The following is an 18236-nucleotide window of genomic DNA, read 5'->3' on the forward strand; positions in this document are numbered from 1 at the left end:
GGAACAGCGACGAGGATCGGGGCCTGGTCTCCAATTAAGGGGGCTGGCCAGTTAAATTGCTCCGAAATAAGGTCCTCCTTGCGCGACGATTTCGAAGAAACAAACGTGAGTTCCGACTTTTCCTTTTATGGAATGTTTATGTGTCTCGTGACGATATAGGAAAATTTGCTTTAATTACACTGTATATGTGTAAGAAGTCCTGGTTGTTTAGTAGTTAGTAAGAAACCTTGGAAACAAAGATATAAATATTTCTTTGGAGATAGTTATTCTAAAAACCTATAATTTTTAACTGAACCCGTAACAAAACGTCTGGATGCTGTAACTTTTAATAGATACATAAAAGCAATTTTGTTTTTATTAAAAATAAAAAAGGAAACTTCACTGTTTTGTAGTTGCTATTTTAATAATTTTGTTTTCACTTATCAACGCGTTTATTATTATAAACGATTACATCAGTCGTATAGATAATAGTAAAAGAAATCATTGTAAAGAGCACATTATGTAAAAATATTGTAAATATCATGAAAATATTATTACTGATAAAAAATTGAATATTGAGATGAGTTCGATAAACAGTGTATATTGAAGTACAATATACATAGTTTCCCTGTGTCGATTGAATGGCTTCTGAATGAAACTGTAATACCTCGCCACACGATGAAAGCAATTTAAGTTAAGTAAGAGCACCGTAACTTTATATAACACACCAAGTGCATAAAGTCCTGATTAATCGAAGCTGTATTACTGCGGTTGCAAATTGTTGCGATAATCCCACTATCTCGCGCCAGTTATAAACCGTCGTGAGGAATGAATTCTCGGAAAGCAGCAAACATTAACATGAGGCCATCTCATTACACGTTTCATCAGTTGCTTCGTTGTCATTTTGAGAAATTAGTTAGAGAATATTCACATACAACGTATTACAGAATCAACGTTTCAAATCTTTGGTTATAGAAGCACATTTTTAGGCGAGTAATAACGTAATTTATTTTTCAACAATCCAATCATTATCTGGAGAAAGTAATTTTCTGCGTAAAGGAGAAACAATACAACTTTACGAGGTAATTGCGTGGTATAATGTAATAAGAGAAATTATGAGAAATACATAATCAAGAAAACACAAAAAGAAGACATCAGTTCAAATTATGAAGGTGTCTTTGTTGTGTAATTTCTTTATTATGTGTTCCTTACAATTTCACATATTATATTATATTAAAAAATTATTTTATAACTTTAATCGGTGGTCCCTAAAGAGGGCCAAAAACTTTTTGTTACTCTTCATTATTCAGCTTTATTTAATCATTCTTCTGTTTCCCTTTTGAAGGCTTAAAGGAGTGCTTGGAACGTGTCATGTTCCTGCAGAATTACGAATTTATTCTGTTTCATAGCATTTAGTGTCAGCATTCGATAATGTTGAGTAATCGAATATCGAATTCTGTAGTCATGATGATTGGTTTTTTAGGATGAAGTTGTTTAAGATGATTGAGTAAATGTCGATGTCATATAGAGTTCATTTAAACGATGTAATAAAGTTTCAATGAAAAGTACAATTTATTCATTTTGTTAATTTAGGTTTATACCATAATAAGAAGCGTGATACGGATTATCTTTAAATTGAGTTGTAACGAAGAATATTTTAAAAATATTTCTTCATGAATCGGTAGGTGACTGTATTATGTATTTCGTAATCAAGATTTTTCAATCGATGTTTCGTATTGCCACGACATTTATAAATATTGAGATTTCTAACAGAAAACTTATTTTTATCAAAATGAAATATAGCCTATGTTCGCCTATGTAGCCTATGCTAAGAATCGATTCAGTAGTTCCAGAGATTATTCGCTGTTACACAAACAATTCTTCCTCTTTATAGCATTGGTATAAATTAGTACAGATTAATTCCATTTTTACATACAGCCTTAAGAACATAGAAGGATGAGGTGGAAGCCACCTGCCCAGTCCAATGGTTTTTCAAGGAAAGATCGTTAGAGGTGTCCACCACCCACCGCGAGTTCCAGATATCGCGAATCACGGCGCGATCCGCGCTCTCTGGAGAAAGCGAGAATGCGTGCGAGAACAAGAGCAAACGAACCACGCGCACGCCTTTCCACCGTATGTAAAACGAACGTATTTCCCGTCCTCCCCTCTGCCCACGGTTTTACATTTTCACCCTGCAGTTTCCCGGTGCTCTTTCATACGCGCGCACGCGCGCGTGCATTTCTTTCATCTCGCCAAGCGTGTCGGCGGCCGATTTGCCGGTCGCGAACCGGTCGCGACGTTATTTTCGATTCGATCGCGGAAGAAACCGTCTCGTCTCGTCTAAATATATGCAGTACCGGTATTCGAGCCACTGGCACCGCTACGGCGTTAGGCTGCGCGCACATTGGATGCGTGTTCATGCGCTTTTTTCTAGTTCCGCGTAGTAGGTATTACACAGAGATGAGAAGTTGGCTACTAAGTTTAGTTGGTAACTTTATGATTATCTACATTGTTGGAGAGTTTGATGAGTATAGTGTGTAGTATAGAATATGTATGTATAGCATATAGCATTTATTATACAGTAATTAGTATATGATATATAGTATGTAGTATATTGGATATAGCATATAGTACGATCTTCTACATCGTAGTTGAGTTTAATGAGTATACTATGTAGTATTTAGTATACAGTATTTAGTATATAGTACATAGTATATACTGTGAAGTATGAAGTATAATCTTGTACATTAAAATAGAATTTGATGAATATAGTACATAGTACATATATAGCATACAGTAAGATCTTTTACATTGAAATACAATGTAGATTTTGATGAGTATAGTATATAGCATAGCATAGCATAGCATAGCATAGCATAGCATAGCATAGCATAGCATAGCATAGCATAGAGTATAGAGTGTTAGAGTATAATAGTAGATTGCACTGTTACCATTCAAACCTGCTAGCCAACTTCCCAACTCTGCGTAGTACACGTGCGACCAACGCGATTTTCAAATTTCAAATTATTCCTAGCGATATTAATTAGAAAAAAAAATAGAAAATTGCCAAACTTCACGTCACTGATTGAAGCTGCCTATATTCCAGCTATAGAGAGAATGAATAATTTTAGACTCGTCGCTCGAAGCCAGAGAATTAAAGTATAATATTTAGGTGTCAAGAGGTTGTCCAGTCCTTTCTTGTTGATTTCTACGAGCAGTACCACCTCGGAAGAACGTTTAGATGAAAGTACATTCTTCATTGCGCTAAAGACGTGTCAGCACTCCTCTAGTGATCGCTCTTCGGGTATAATGGTATAAATGACCATATTAAATGTGTAATGATCCATTGATAGCGTATCATTTATGACTAGCAAAGAAGCATACAATAGATGCGGTCGAGAAAGTGTGGTACCTCGTTTGAACGTGGTTGGAGAGTAAAAGTCAAATCTTGTTAGGGAAAGAGCGAACGTATCATACCCAGGAGAAAGTGCAAATGTATTTTTTAATGAAAACAAATATACGATAATAGAAATCATCAAATTGATGAGCAAATACTCGTAAGAGAATATTAACTCATCGCGTAATGGACAAGTCGGAAGTCATCGAAAGACATTACCTAATCTCTAAGAGAGTTAATTCTCTTAATAATTCTTAATGAGAGGTTTCTAGCTACGTCTAACATTTGTGGATTTTAATTGCAATTACCTTCAAGATTAATTTGTCTTTTAGATTAAACAATGACTTTCGATCTGTCCACTGCGCGAATGAATCACTACACCTTTACGAGTATTTACCCATTGTTTTGTGGGAGCTTGTGTGCTTTGGAAGTGGAGGTGGGGATTATAAACAGAATATCCTTCTGAGAAAATTAAATTTTAATGTAAAGTGTTACATTAAAATCGATTTTCAAATAAGAATTGCTTTGACTTTGTGTGTATAGGATTAGAGCAAAAAGAAAATCCATTTAAAATTCGTCCCTCCGATGGTTAATATTGTGTATTTTTTAATTCTAAAAGGTATCATGATCGTAAAAAACAGTCGTAAATATTACTCAAGATAAAGTTAGGTATAGGTTTAACCCTTTCAACTCGACTCTTTTCTGTTTACATTCTATTCGTTTCTCCTTTAGAAATTAATCGTATTAAACTAAGGTTGGCTATATATCCAATGTTGTAGCCGAATAAGAAGAGACAATTTGCCCTAGCACGAATGATTTTCATTTTTTTCACACGTGCTCCCAAAAGTCTTTTAATTTGATCAAATGCAATAAGAAATATCCACTGGGACATATATGTCCCACTAGGGCTGAAAGGGTTAAGATACTATTATTTTATTTTTTTAAATATCAAGTATAATAGTAAATATAGTTTTGAGATAGCATTATAATATGGATAACCGCCAAAAATTAGAGTTAGTAACGGTGGAGAACTTAAAAAAACTTTGTTGTTGTTAGTAATTATAATTTTTGCCAAATGTATATATTATGACATTCTATTATACGAACATTTATACAACAATGGTTCCTATTTCCTATTGAGAATCCATTTAAAAATCATCCCTCAAGAGTCTATATTGTATATTTTTTCATTCTAAAATGTATCGTGGTCTTGAATAATGGTAATATTGAAATAACAGCAAACACATATGTGCCGATATCTTTCACCAGATTAATAAACATTTAACTAACTATATTACTAAGGAAATAAAACAATCGTTTCATCTAATGTGCGAGCAGCCTTACACGCGCACGCGTCCGACGCACGCTCGGTTGCGCGCGTGTGCGTGCGATAATTGTCCGCTTAATAATGCGTGTGGATGCAAGGAGTCGAAGGCACTGCAGGCCTGCATCGGTGGTGCACACATACGGCTGCCGTAGACCGACAGATACCTGTGGAATATCTAGGGCGCAGCGCGAAGTGGTTCTCCTTGAGCCGCTGATGCCGCATTCCGATCCATGCATCTCTTGCCAGTTCCTTTTTTCCCCTCTTTCTTTCTGTCTTTCTCAAGCTTTTCCCTTCTTTTCGCTCGTTTTCTTCGACATCTCTATTTTCCACAATGTCTTTCGGAATTAAGGCACCGCTTGACAAATGCCGCGTCTACGTCACCGTTTGTCGTCCCGCTGTCACTTCGAGTGATGCACGCTAGACCCCGGTTATGTGAAAGAATCTGTCTGCCGTATAAATGAAACGTCGTGGTTTTATCGCCGCTGTTTGTAATACTGATTGGGGAAACGATAAGATCATGCATCAGGATTTTATAGAATTTCAAAGCTAATGAAAATATAAAACTGACCGACCAACAAGTATTTCGAATCAATCTCAGGGGATTTAACCGTGTTCCGTCATTTATAATAGCAACGATTATAATCTACGATTGTATTTAACGATTTCCAATAATTTTCATGAATTTGCCAGCATTTCAAAATTATGTAATAAATTATAAATATTAAACAGTAAGATCTTTAACACTTCGATCTTAGTGGGATATACAGGGTGTCCCAAAACTCGGGGAGGAGCCGGAAATGGGGGGTAGCTGAGACGATTCTGAACAACAATTTCCTTTGCAAAAATGTCGGATGGGGCTTCGTTAAGGAGATATTAAGCGAAAACCCCGACCAATCAGAGCGCGCGTAGACCGTTGGAGCGGCCGCGGTAGCGTAGGCTACGCGCTGGTGGCCGCGCTTGCACGCGAACAAGTGACTCGACGTGCATCGAAGCATCGACCTAGCGCGTAGCCTTCGCTACCGCGGCCGCTCCAACGGTCTACGCGCACTCTGATTGGTCGGGGTTTTCGCTTAATATCTCCTTAACGAAGCCCCATCCGACATTTTTGCAAAGGAAATTGTTGTTCAGAATCGTCTCAACTACCCCCCATTTCCGGCTCCTCCCCGAATTTTGGGACACCCTGTACAAATATTGTATGCCCAAGTGATTATATCTGATTGTCATTGATCAAATTACAATTGAGACTCACAAGAACATATGCTGAAAGAAAATGAACATTTGCGCTGGGGAAAATTGTCCCTTTTTACCTGGCTACAGCCTTTGATTTATAGCCAACCCTAATTTAAGACAATTAATGCCTAAAAAAAAGACACATAGAATTAAAAAAGAAAACAGCCATGTCAAAAGGCATGAGAAAAGACATTTTCGTTTGAAAATTTTATAAACATACCGAGAAGAATAGAATATAAGCAGAAGAAACGTAATTCAGAATCGTAATTCTGTTAGATCGTAATACTATTGCGCGTTATAATTCAGAAGTTCAGAATTAAATTACATTGTAATTGAATCAGAATTAAGAGGTAGTCAAACTGAGAGGTAATAGAAGGTGGAAAAAACTACTAGGTGGTAAATTCATAATATCTGAACGGAAATAAACTTCATTGTTACATTTGGTTTTTTTAATTGAATTACATTGTGTGAATTACACGTTACAAATGTAATTCAATTAGATTCATAATTAAAGCAATTAGCAATTGAATTTATTGAAAAATTTTAATTAATTAAGTAATTCAAATGCAACGTAATTGTATTACTGCGTGATTGGATTACAGTCTAATTAACAAAATAATTCAACTATGGTGCATATATTTTTAAAACAATTTATTAATGCTGCTGCTCGAATTACTACCTATTATTTTTAATTTAGTTTAAAAATTTGTTATAGGAACCTATTGTTGTTTATTATTCTGAAATGGTGACCCCACTATTAAATCCTAAGTACCTGTCCTTCGTTACTATATCGAGTCCCATTCTTTACTCTGATTTTTCTCTTCCGACTTCAAATTGTCTCTGATTTTATAATTTGTAATTTAATTACTTATTAATCGCCCCTCCCTGCCGTTCCACTTATCTCATACCCATTCTTCTTGTTTCACTTTCTCCCCGATCGATTCTCGATGATCTTATTTCCGTTTCCACTAGTCTACGCGCGCTGCTTCTCTCTTCTAAAGTGGAAACCGCAGCCACTTGGAAATGGAGTTAAGAATTTGCTGCATCATTAACCGCCAAAGTGCGTAATGATTTCTGAGGGGCTAGTGATGCGTTATACCTACGTGGGAACCAAGGTTAACTGAAATTTGAGGGCTTCTTTTGAAGAGAAAACGAATGATGAACGCGTTCAAAATCGATTACATTCTACCTATTATCATATTAATAAAATTAACGAATTACACAACGTGGAAGAAATATCTACCTAAGAACATTTTTAAATGATTCATAAAGAACTAGTATTTTAGACGAGAGTTCACTACTGAATGGCACCAATTTTATATTTCAATTTGGCATAGTAGCAGCTAGGCAGATGACAAGACGAAGAATAAATTTTTCGTTTAAACGTTTCTGCTCCATGAGTGGACTCTTTTCAAAAATTACATGTTCAAAATATATAATAATTCTATGTTAATATTTTACCATAAAAGTTAGAAAATATGATGTTTACGAAGAATACTGAAAAAATGGAAAAAAGAATAAATATCGTATCGGTAGAGAAACGAATATACTGATATCATGTCAAAGAAAGTAAAAGAAAAATATGGAAAACATAGATAAAATCGAAAAAATAGCATAAATATTAATTCATATATATATTGGAGGTTTGATTATGTTCCACAAATTTTTGACAAAACTTTCCTTCCAAAAAGTAGCAAAAATATTAAATTATATCGAAGGTTTGATTCTATTCCACAAATTATTGATAAAAGTTTCCCCTTAAAAAATGGTAATCATATTAATTCATACATGTTCCCTTAAAAATAACAAACATATTAATCCATATTTAAGGTTTGACCTCATTCCACAAATTATTGCCAAAGAGTTTGGCTGGAACAAAATATACAACAATACTCTAATCATTTCTCCTTTTAATTTTAATTTATCGCAAAGCAGCTCAACGATTGCTACCGACATTATTCTTGTGTAATAGTGAATTATCGACGATATGTATATTGATGGATGTCCTCTATGCCTAAAGGATAACGGGTTGTGTTGCAAGCAACGCATTATGCCGGATCATTGGAGAGTAATATCGATTGCAATCTTTTTCTGCAGTCAGCGTAGTTTGTCCAGAAAAATTTCTACCGGTATGCTTGAACACGGTTAATCTCCGTGTTCTTGAAACTCAATGATGTTCTCGAATCGAAAGCAGTTTTCCCGGTGGTTCGATAAATATAGTGAAACGAGTTGTCCATGAATTCACAAAACGCCCATAATTTCACAGAGAGGAATTTATTTTTAACACTGTACCAATCAGTCACCTATTCATAGCCTTTTTAATTTTAACGCCTACCTACTGACAGTTCATTAACAGTGCTTTTGGTTGTAAACTTATAATTCTTAATTTGAGAATTCAGGTGAAAGTTTTAACATATCTACCAGATGTTCAAAATAAAGAATCTCAAAAAGTATAATTGAATATTTTGATATATTCCTTTGAAAGAAAATTCCAATATCACAAATTAGTCCATTCCTAACGATTTTCACGTTAGTCTGTATTATTCTTGTGAAACGAAGAAAAATACATCAAATACAACGCAAGCAAGACATTCTTTCCTTTTTTTTTTTTTAATGAATTCAAGTGAAATGAAACGCTGGCGTTTATTCGAATTACTTTTAAATGAGTTAATTCAATTTGTGCAATACTTGTCTTCGAGAATTTCCGTAATTAGAGGTTTCTGAAATTTCCTACGTCCAACGATCGTTGTAAAAATTGCATAAACTTCTTGATCGCCATAGTCGAAGAATTGATTCGAAAAAGGTTCGAGAGTGCCATTTTAATGCGTCTGGTTCGATGCGATTTCGAGATTGCATTAGCGCGAATTCTTCAGCAGTAACACGAAGAATTCGTATTACCGTTGAAGTTTATCTTTCCGAGAAATTACAAATTCCTTTCCAATCGACGACAAACAACCTTACGAATTTGTTACGTTGCCGGTAACTGTTTAAAGGTGACATGTCTGAATACGGAAGCAGACACGTAAGCGCCGTGATACGTGGAATCGCTGAGGTGTAACAAGGGGCTGCTTAGGAGCACTAATGTCTACTAATCGCGTAACTATTTAATTCATGGTTGTACAAACATATCCAACATATGTATGTGACGAAAGTAGGTACTTCAAGATTTACGTACGTTCAAAGTATCTACGTTGCATTGTTTCCTTCTTTTAGCAATTGCAAGATTTTTGACTACGTTTATATCTATTGCCAAAATAATCTGGATGTATGCTTGTATCTTTATATGTATAAAAATCAGCATAAGTGGTTGTAATGTAAATAGTCTCTGTAATGTTCCTTGTAAAATTCAAAATGGGTAAAAATTACCGTAAATATTTTTGTTTCAAACTAAAAGTATTTTATATATAAAGAACAATTGAAGTAATATTTCAATGGAAGAAAGTCGCATATGATAAGTTAATTTTATTAGAGTATACATTCACACAAAAAAAAAGATGACGATTTGTAATAGGCGTTAAAGAATGCCTACTTTAATTGTTCTTTATTAAAATCAAATTATAGTTTCTACCACATACGTGTTTTCAATTATCAGGTATAGAAATTAATTCTTTGTCTTTCCACGATAAACGTATCATTTATTTAAATTGATTAATTGAGCTAAATTAAATGAAATAATTCTGAACTAAAAGAAGGTAATTCTATTTAAACTGGAGTTATAAATAATTAAATTCGAAGACAGAGAATTAATTTCTACACCTTGTGTATATTGAATTCACTTAAAGTTTCAGGTTTCAAAAATATTTCCTCATTCGAAAATTAATAGTAATGATTTTTCTCGAAAGGGCTAAAAATATTCATTCTGAAGCCGAAATTAAGTTTGAATATGATTTGTGAATTTCGATAATATTCTAATAACAATTTCGTTTGTCTACTTTTAGCATGTACAAAGCTCAGAGCTTGTAGCATTTAGTGCAACAATGCTCAAGGATATTATGTGAGAAAGAGTTTCAACTTACTTGAATAATTGAACGCTTGCAGTGTATTCTTTCATAATGCACTGCTTAAAGTATTATGTTCACGTATGCATTACATTACACGTGACATAACAAGCGCATGTAAGTATTTCTAACAGGGTAAAAAATCTTGCATCATATTTACCATCATCGATTATCACGTTTCGTATCGGATTAATGTAAAACTTGATATGGACAAAAATAACGAATACAATGTTCCTCCATGTAAAACTCTATTTCTAGATCATCGATCAAGAATTTGACAATCTGTAAAATATTTGAGAAAAACGTCTAAACGTAACAAAGCCTATTACAAAGGAGTCACATAGTACCTAAGACTGGAACTTCGAGAATCGATTTAATAATAAAGGAAACACTTAAGATGAAGATCATTTTCCTTCCAATTGCCAAGAAAGGAAAACTTACAATTTATTGTTTAACACTTTAAAGCCAAGTAACATTAACCGCATCCTCTGAAAAATTCATCTAAAATACAACTATAACTCTTGTACAATTAAATTATCGACAATTAATTAATACGAGTATGACCTCAAAAGGTAAGCTCCACTAGTCCTCTTTATATTAGTATAGATTAGTATAGACAGTATAGATAATTACATATATATTCTCCATTCACATTGACAAAAGCACAGAGATAAATAGGGTACCGCGTTCGTTTTTAACCGACTTCGAAAAGGAGGAGGTTACTCAATTCGACATGTATGTTTTTTTCTCTTTCTAACGGTGGGACATTTCCCCTTACAGGCAGCCCTACGTCTCCCCTGGTCTACCTGTAATATCTCTATGGAGGGGAATCGAATTCATTCGGTTAGGTTGAAAAGGTTAACGAACGTCCAAATTTATATTCCACGCTTGCCGTTCCGCGATACTCTTATGTCTCGACGGCGGCGTGCACTTGCCCGTTGTGTCCGGTGCTCATCGATGCACGTGCACGTACGAACACGTATTATAATGAGAAACCGTTAGATCTCGTGCCCGATTAACCAAATGGAAAGAGGGAATCTTCGCGAGCGAAGTCGATGCAACCCAACGGTTGCACTCCGCTGGTGCAACAAACCATTTCTCGACGAAGTCGGTCGATAGTTGCATTCAGAACGGAACAGAGATTGTTCGAGATGCTTTTCTTTTCCGTCGAGTCTACCGCATCATGTTCATAACTCTTTCCTCGTTAGATTTCTTCTATCCCAGTTAAAGCGTATTTTCTAAGAGCGATCGAAAACCACAGCATCGATTTGGATCCTCGTCTTTCGATCATTTCGCGGCGGATTCCAATCTCGCCGTTAATCGAATAATTTTTCTATTGTTCTTGCATTCTTTGCGTATAATTTTTGAAACGTCAATATCAAGGACGAGACTGTTCGGTGAAAGAGTGGTGACAGTGATGCATATATTTCTCGTTAAACAAAAAATGGTAAGACGCGTCCCGCTTCTCCAAAATCGTATGAAAATAATGTTTTTCCATGCCAACTATGAATTTTTCAAAAGAACACTCTTCGGAAAGAATCGAATCGAACACGTTTAAATTAATACATGTAATTAAATTAAATGTTAATATGTAATATAATAATTAGTATTCTTGGTTCTTCTTTTTTATTAAGTCAATCCTATTTTAGAAGTAACACCCTGAATTCATGAAACTCAATAATTGCACTCTAAAATTAAATGTATCTCTTGTTTTTATGAAAATTAGTTACAAATGGATAGAGTTATTTGTTAGTTAAGAAAATACCTGGGACACTCACGGAACAAAACTATAAATTGTAATGTTAACTTATCTATAAAGAGTGTTTACATTTACAAAGTGAGTTGTGATGAGAATTAGTAGCTTTATTGGCAGTATGCGAATACTAGCTTGGAGATAAAGAGTCGATCTGACGTAATAGGGATGAACAGAAAAATGGCGAAAACATTCGAATAATTAGAAAGTGAGTGCGTAGTAGTAAAAGTTGTTGAATAACAACATTTGAACGAGCAAATTCGTTTTGAAATTTGTTTTTTTAATTATGCAAGTTACGTGATTTCTAAAATAGAAAATACTGAATATAAAACTAATTAAAATTAAAATTAAAGTATAACTGCCTTCACTTTATCTTTGCAAAGCAAGTCTCTTTACCTTTACCAAGTAAACAGTGTATTCGATCTTTTTTAATGTAAATAAAAATCATAGTTAATCCCTATCAGGCAGTAACAGATAACGTGCTCTAATAGCGGTCTAAACGGTCTAAGCGGTGTTTATATAAGGTTTTTTTAATTTGAGAATATTTCTGTGTGAAATGAATTGAAAAAAATTACCAAATTACTTTAAATCATAGTTAAAACATTCTCAAAGTTACAAAAACATTACATAAATTCTTCTGTCTAAACAAAAATATTCCAAGAAACGCTTAATACTTGGCCTCTTAATGTGTTTTGCCTCCTTAAAAGATAAGCACACCGCATAAGTTTCATAAAAGTAGAGATATTGTAGACTTCTAGTCAACTGGGAGCTCAACGTGAAACGACGCACCTATCACTCTAAACGCGAGAACATCGTTAATCCTTTCAACGTCAAACGTACACTTCAGAAAGATAAAACCGGAAGGCTTGAAACTCCAGAAGGCAAAATAGAACTTTGAATCATTGATTCTTTTGAAATCGAGCGTTACTCTAGCCCATAACTAGAAATCTATGTAATTATCCATAGCAGTCACTTTCACTATCTATTGAACGACGAAGAGATGTCTAGTAGACAAGATAGTTAATGGTAATATAGACTGTCACAATTTCGTTCTCACAATTCGCTAAGGTTTGTCTCGTGTCTGGAAAGAAATTAGAAAGAAACGATTGGGACTTCTTATAAAATTTCTTCCTATTCGAGTAGTATTCGTATGCTTATCATTTGAAAGGAGATCATATACCTGCTGAACTATTCGAATGAATACTATTCAAATAATATTCCAAATACTATTCTAATACTGTAATGTTATTTTATAGACATTAGAAATAGAAATTAAAGCCTATTATTTGTTTTTTTTGTTTCTTTTAGGAATTAATTTGTTCCCCAATTTGGAGAAAGAAACAAGGCATTTAGTATACATTGTGATATACACAATTATTGACTACCCAATCAACCAGACTCTAACAAAAATATTCTCTAACAAAAATTAACCATTGAAATTTTTTAAATATAATTTGATAGAAATATTTGAAAAGCATTAGGCGACAAGAATGTTAACAAATAAAAAATCTATTTTCAACCCAGAAGAAAAAAGAATGTCCGATTTAGTGAGCTCCTGCTGAACTCCTACTATCTGAACTGCTGCCAAGAGTCACTCCAATTATACGAACACATTTTGTTTCTTCCATTTCTCGAGAGGTACACATTTAGTGTTCCCTATGAAATAATTCCTAAACATACTGATATCCTCCGTGCTTCAAATGTAATTATTAAATAATTGCAAGCACAACTGAAAGCAAATACAACTAATTTAAAATATTTGACAAATTTGCAGAATCTAGCATTAGTAAAGTCTTTAAATGAAAATAATTGATTGTGTGTTATCAAAACATATTTTTATATTTAATATCGCATGAGATATATTTTTTATTAATACTTACAGTATATTCAATAACAACAAACATTTATAATCGTTATCTTTAACCAAATAAACAATGTATTTACCAAGCTTTATCGAATTGTCCTTGCAAGTCATTTCCCAGTTCATAAAGAGTAAAAATACTGCTGTAATCCGAAAAATTACAAGCAGTGGGCATGGGGAGTTGCATACATGGACTCCTATTATATGAACTGCTTGTCCACAGACAGATTCATATAAATGGAGTTTTACTGAATACATACTTTCGAAAAATAAAAATAAAATAATTGGTCTTTTGCAAGTGACACCTCAGAAAGACCCCTTGAATGCCCATAAAATAATCAAACATTGCATTGTTGGAGTAGTCCCAGCTCTAGCTTGGGCCGATCGAAGAGACATCCGCGTTATTGCGATTTGCCAATCGTTTGACACGACGGGGACTCCTTTTTACACGGAGAAACGCCGACGGACACGGGAGTCGAAAACTGGGGGACACTTAAGAGTCGCGACGCGCAAAGTTAAGTCGGTGAAAACCGTTTGAATGCCTCGCGGAATAAAACACCCGGATTCTCGCGAAAGGGAAAAGACGTGCCAGGCAGACAGACTGACAGACGAACTGACGGACTCACGAACGGAACATGAATATCTGGGGTGATTTCGAAATCGTTGCAGGAACTTTCTTCGAACGATTCACTATACCAGGGATTCTCAAATGGGAACCATATGGACCCTAATGCCGCGACGTCGTGTTTCTTTAGGGCTACTGTTAAAAGATGCAGAGGAATGGGCAACTTCTCAAAGCAACTTTTCAATGGGCCATGAGAAATGTGGTCAAGCTTACGTATTCCTTCTAAATAAAAGGTTTTCGGTTAGTCGAGAGACCACTTTTGCACCGCATTTTGCACGTCTAAGTCTGGGACAAATCAGCTCCCTCTTTACGAGTTACACTTGTTCGACCACTTTTAAACTTCTCGATCCCCAAAAACACAGTTCTACGTGACAATGCACTTCCCCCATATTGCAATGACAGTCTTCGATGAATTTCTGAACCTTTGACACCCTCCGACCAAAGGAATCGAATCACTGATCGTTGTTTCTCTTTGCTACAAACTTCTAATGGAGCGACTATGATAAATCTTTCGAGGTCGCGCTTTCCGAAATTTCAAGGCTATCATCTTTTCTCCCAAACAGAAAATTATTTCTAACTGTTATTTCTAACGTTTAAAAATAAAATCTAATGTTTTATGCATCACAGCCGGTAAATACACTCTCCTACATGTAATTAATCTATAATTAGGAGTAACACAATGCAATTATTTAAAAAAAGAATATTTCACTGCTCATTGGCCAGGACTTTGTATTACATAACATTAATGAGAGCATCGCTTATTAGAAAAACCACTCGAAAGAGTATACTGCAAGACCCACGAAAACGTAATTGAAAAATGCCATTGACAAATGGTTCAGAAACATTATTTTCATGGAAAATTATCGATGGTTCTTAGGTTGGAATTTTCGCAAATGTAACTCTTGAAATGTTCACGGAGAGATCGGAAAGAAGTAATTGAGGAGAGTAAATCAATCCAGGATCCAAAAAAATGCCCTCTGGACCTCTCTTCGGCAGTTATCCTTGAAATACTGAGAGATTCCCACGGACCAGCGGTTCTTCGCCTTTTCTGGACACTCCAGACAACTCGACCAACTCCTGACGAGGTTTGCTTGCCTTACTTTAAAAAGCCCTTTCCTCCCCACGATTCCTTTAATCTTCTTTTTCTCTCTCATTTTTCTATAGAATTTCTCACCGACACCTGTTTTCAACCCTAATTATTTTTTTGATTCAATTGTAATGAAGATCAGAACGCGAACTTATAAGGTTGTTACTTTAACGTAACAAAATGGCGAGTAAATATTTCTGCTTAACCCTTTGACCTACACGTTATTTGCCGATTGCTCGGGCCATAGTAAACAAGAAGGTAGGAAGTCCGAACGATGAACCACGAGTTGAACTCGTGCTTATTGTTTATGGTCCAAATTCCTTACCACGAGTCGCACTCGTTGTAGTTGTAGGCCACGTGGTTAAACCATAATTATAAATGACCGTGCATATCATTACTGTTTTATCTAAACATTCCAAATAATAAACATTTATCTATTACTCAATATATGCACAGCAAACCTCAGCAAATAGATCTTCTATTAAACAGATAGTTTTAGAAAAAAAAAATCCTTGAATGTAGCTAGGGTTTTCATGCATCTAATGTGGTATCCCCCATTAACCCTTTGCAGTCCGAATTTTCTTATTTCAGTACATTTTTGTCGAGGCTCACTCGACATAGGACCGCAAAGGGTTAATCCTCCTTAGTACTAAACTCCTTAGGTTCGCGATCGAGTCGTAACTCGTTGCAGATTATCGTTTCGTTTCGGTACAACAGCAGGATCTCGGTGTGCGGTCTGCTCATATCGGGCTACATCATCGCGGAGGAAACGCGAAATAGAAATGCAAACCGCGTTCAGAGAGGAGCTCCCCTGATCGGCATTCTCGTAAGCACCTTCGACGCACACGACGTCCCGACGTCCACGTCGGCAACGAAAACGTCGAAACATCGATGGAACGCGCAGTAAAGTGTCAACAACCTCGTCACCCTCTTTCACCCGCGGCAACATAACCATAGGTGCCGACTTTTACGCTTCGTCCTCCCCCCGCCAACGTATCAGCTACATTTTACCCAATGATAGCGAAATACGCTTAGCCACCGATCGGGGTATCGTAATGTTCCTCGAAACCCTGTAATATGTTGCGTTCTCGCATCGGGAAAGTTGACGTAAATCCATCGTCACCTTGTGCAATTTTCTACCAACGACACGTCCTAGTATTTCCAATACGCGCATTCGCAGCAACCCGATTGCTTTCTACTTTAAGGGGTAAACGCGCTTTAACCCTTTCACGAGCACGTGTACGTGGCCAGAATTATTCTGTTTACAGAGTGTCCACGCTAAAGTGTGACAAACGTATATTTCGATAACTATCGATGATACAAAAAAATTGTTTACATGTAAATTGCAGGATACAATGGGCTCTATATCGTGGCGTAAACGAAATTTTGTTTATATTATTAATTTAAAAGATATGATGGTGAAGTTTCGTTTTTTAAATGGAACTATATATTTTGGGGGGGGGGGGGGGGGATCATGTGATAGTGCTTTTCAAGACAAATTCATTGAATCTTAATATACCTTAATGTAATTTACCGGATTTTTATTAATTTTCAAGATAGAACGTTTCGAAATTTACTGATTTTCAGCGAAAAAGTCTCGTTTTGAGTGACAAGTCTATTGTTGCAGGGTTTAACTCTGCCTATTGAAACCGATAGCAAGAGTATATGCTCGGAACAGCAGGTCCGAACAGTAAGAAACATGGAAAGTATTGTCCATCACGGTCTACGTTTCAGGATGCGGTAAACTTAAACCAAACGTGACACCGAGTGGTATCGTTGTTCGAACATGGTTAATTGTCAACAATACGCATCTTTAAAATTTTATGCAGAAAATTACGAATAGTTGACTTTTTTTATGAATATCCTTTAAAATTCAAATAATTTGAACATATTGGGGTGTGGAGAAGTTTTCTTTACAAATCGCTGATTCAATCATAATATGATAATAATATTTGCGTATAAAAATTTGATATGAAGTATTTTTTCGTAGCGCGTATGGACTTTTGGAGTCTGATGGCTGAATAGCAGAGATGGGCAAAACCCTAGGCTTCGAATAAATTTGAAGTTTGCCGATGTGTTTGTCTCATTTCCTTCTTTTGAACATTTTCCAAAGAAGGAAATGAGACAAACACATCGGCAAACTTCAGATTTATTCGAAGCCTAGTGTTTTGCCCATCTCTGCTGAATAGTGAGCGTCGTTCGTGCGAGCTTTCGGTGTTCGAGGGTTATTGTTAAGGTCGATTCAGAGTATACGACACGGACCGTCACGTTCCGGCACCGACACGACAAAACATTAAAACACGCGTTTTAATGGAACTATTCATACTTAACAACCACCGACCTGAACGTTCCGTCAACGGGAATAGTGTGAATAATTCCATTAACACGTTGACTGCCAGACTAACACTCCTGAAAATGTCTACTTTGATTAAGTTTTGATTCCAGACCATCGTAAACTACATAATCAAACATTTATTACGGTATGTATTTTGATAACTTCATTGAAGTTTAAGAATTTCATTCAAATTTATTTTCTTTGATGCTTAACATTCAGAATTAATTTCGTTTGTTTTTCAGCGAAAAGCACTGTCACCCACATATGGGTGACGTGGCGATCAACGTGTTAAAACGTGTGTTTTAATGTTTTGTCGTGTCGGTGTCGGTACGTGTCGTAGCCGGAACGTGACGGTCCGTGTCGTATAGTTTGAATCGACCTTTACGCCCATGGTTACTATTGCTCTCTCGATCCATCTTATTCGTGGCCTTTGTCACGCGGTAGCTTTTGACTCGGTCAATACCGAAAATACGTAGACTACAACATATTTCTATCATTCTATTCCACGCCTAAACGTTGCCCATCTTTCCGAGCATCGCATAACGCGCAACGAAGACAGCAGACTACGGCAGACGAATGCTCCGTTTGCGTTTAGGGTTCGTGGATTTGTGGTACGTCTGCCGAACGATGTCGCACGAATCCAC

At 35.8% G+C, this 18236-nt stretch overlaps 1 protein-coding gene across 1 annotated transcript in view; it reads right to left on the reverse strand.

The window, feature by feature from the left end:
- LOC128880838 (protein obstructor-E-like) overlaps positions 1–18236 on the reverse strand; it is a 111490-nt gene that overhangs the window by 80830 nt on the left and 12424 nt on the right. The gene's annotated exons all lie outside the window — the stretch shown is intronic.

The sequence above is a fragment of the Hylaeus volcanicus genome, chromosome 8, assembly GCF_026283585.1.
Source record: "Hylaeus volcanicus isolate JK05 chromosome 8, UHH_iyHylVolc1.0_haploid, whole genome shotgun sequence".
Taxonomy (NCBI): Eukaryota; Metazoa; Arthropoda; class Insecta; order Hymenoptera; family Colletidae; genus Hylaeus; species Hylaeus volcanicus.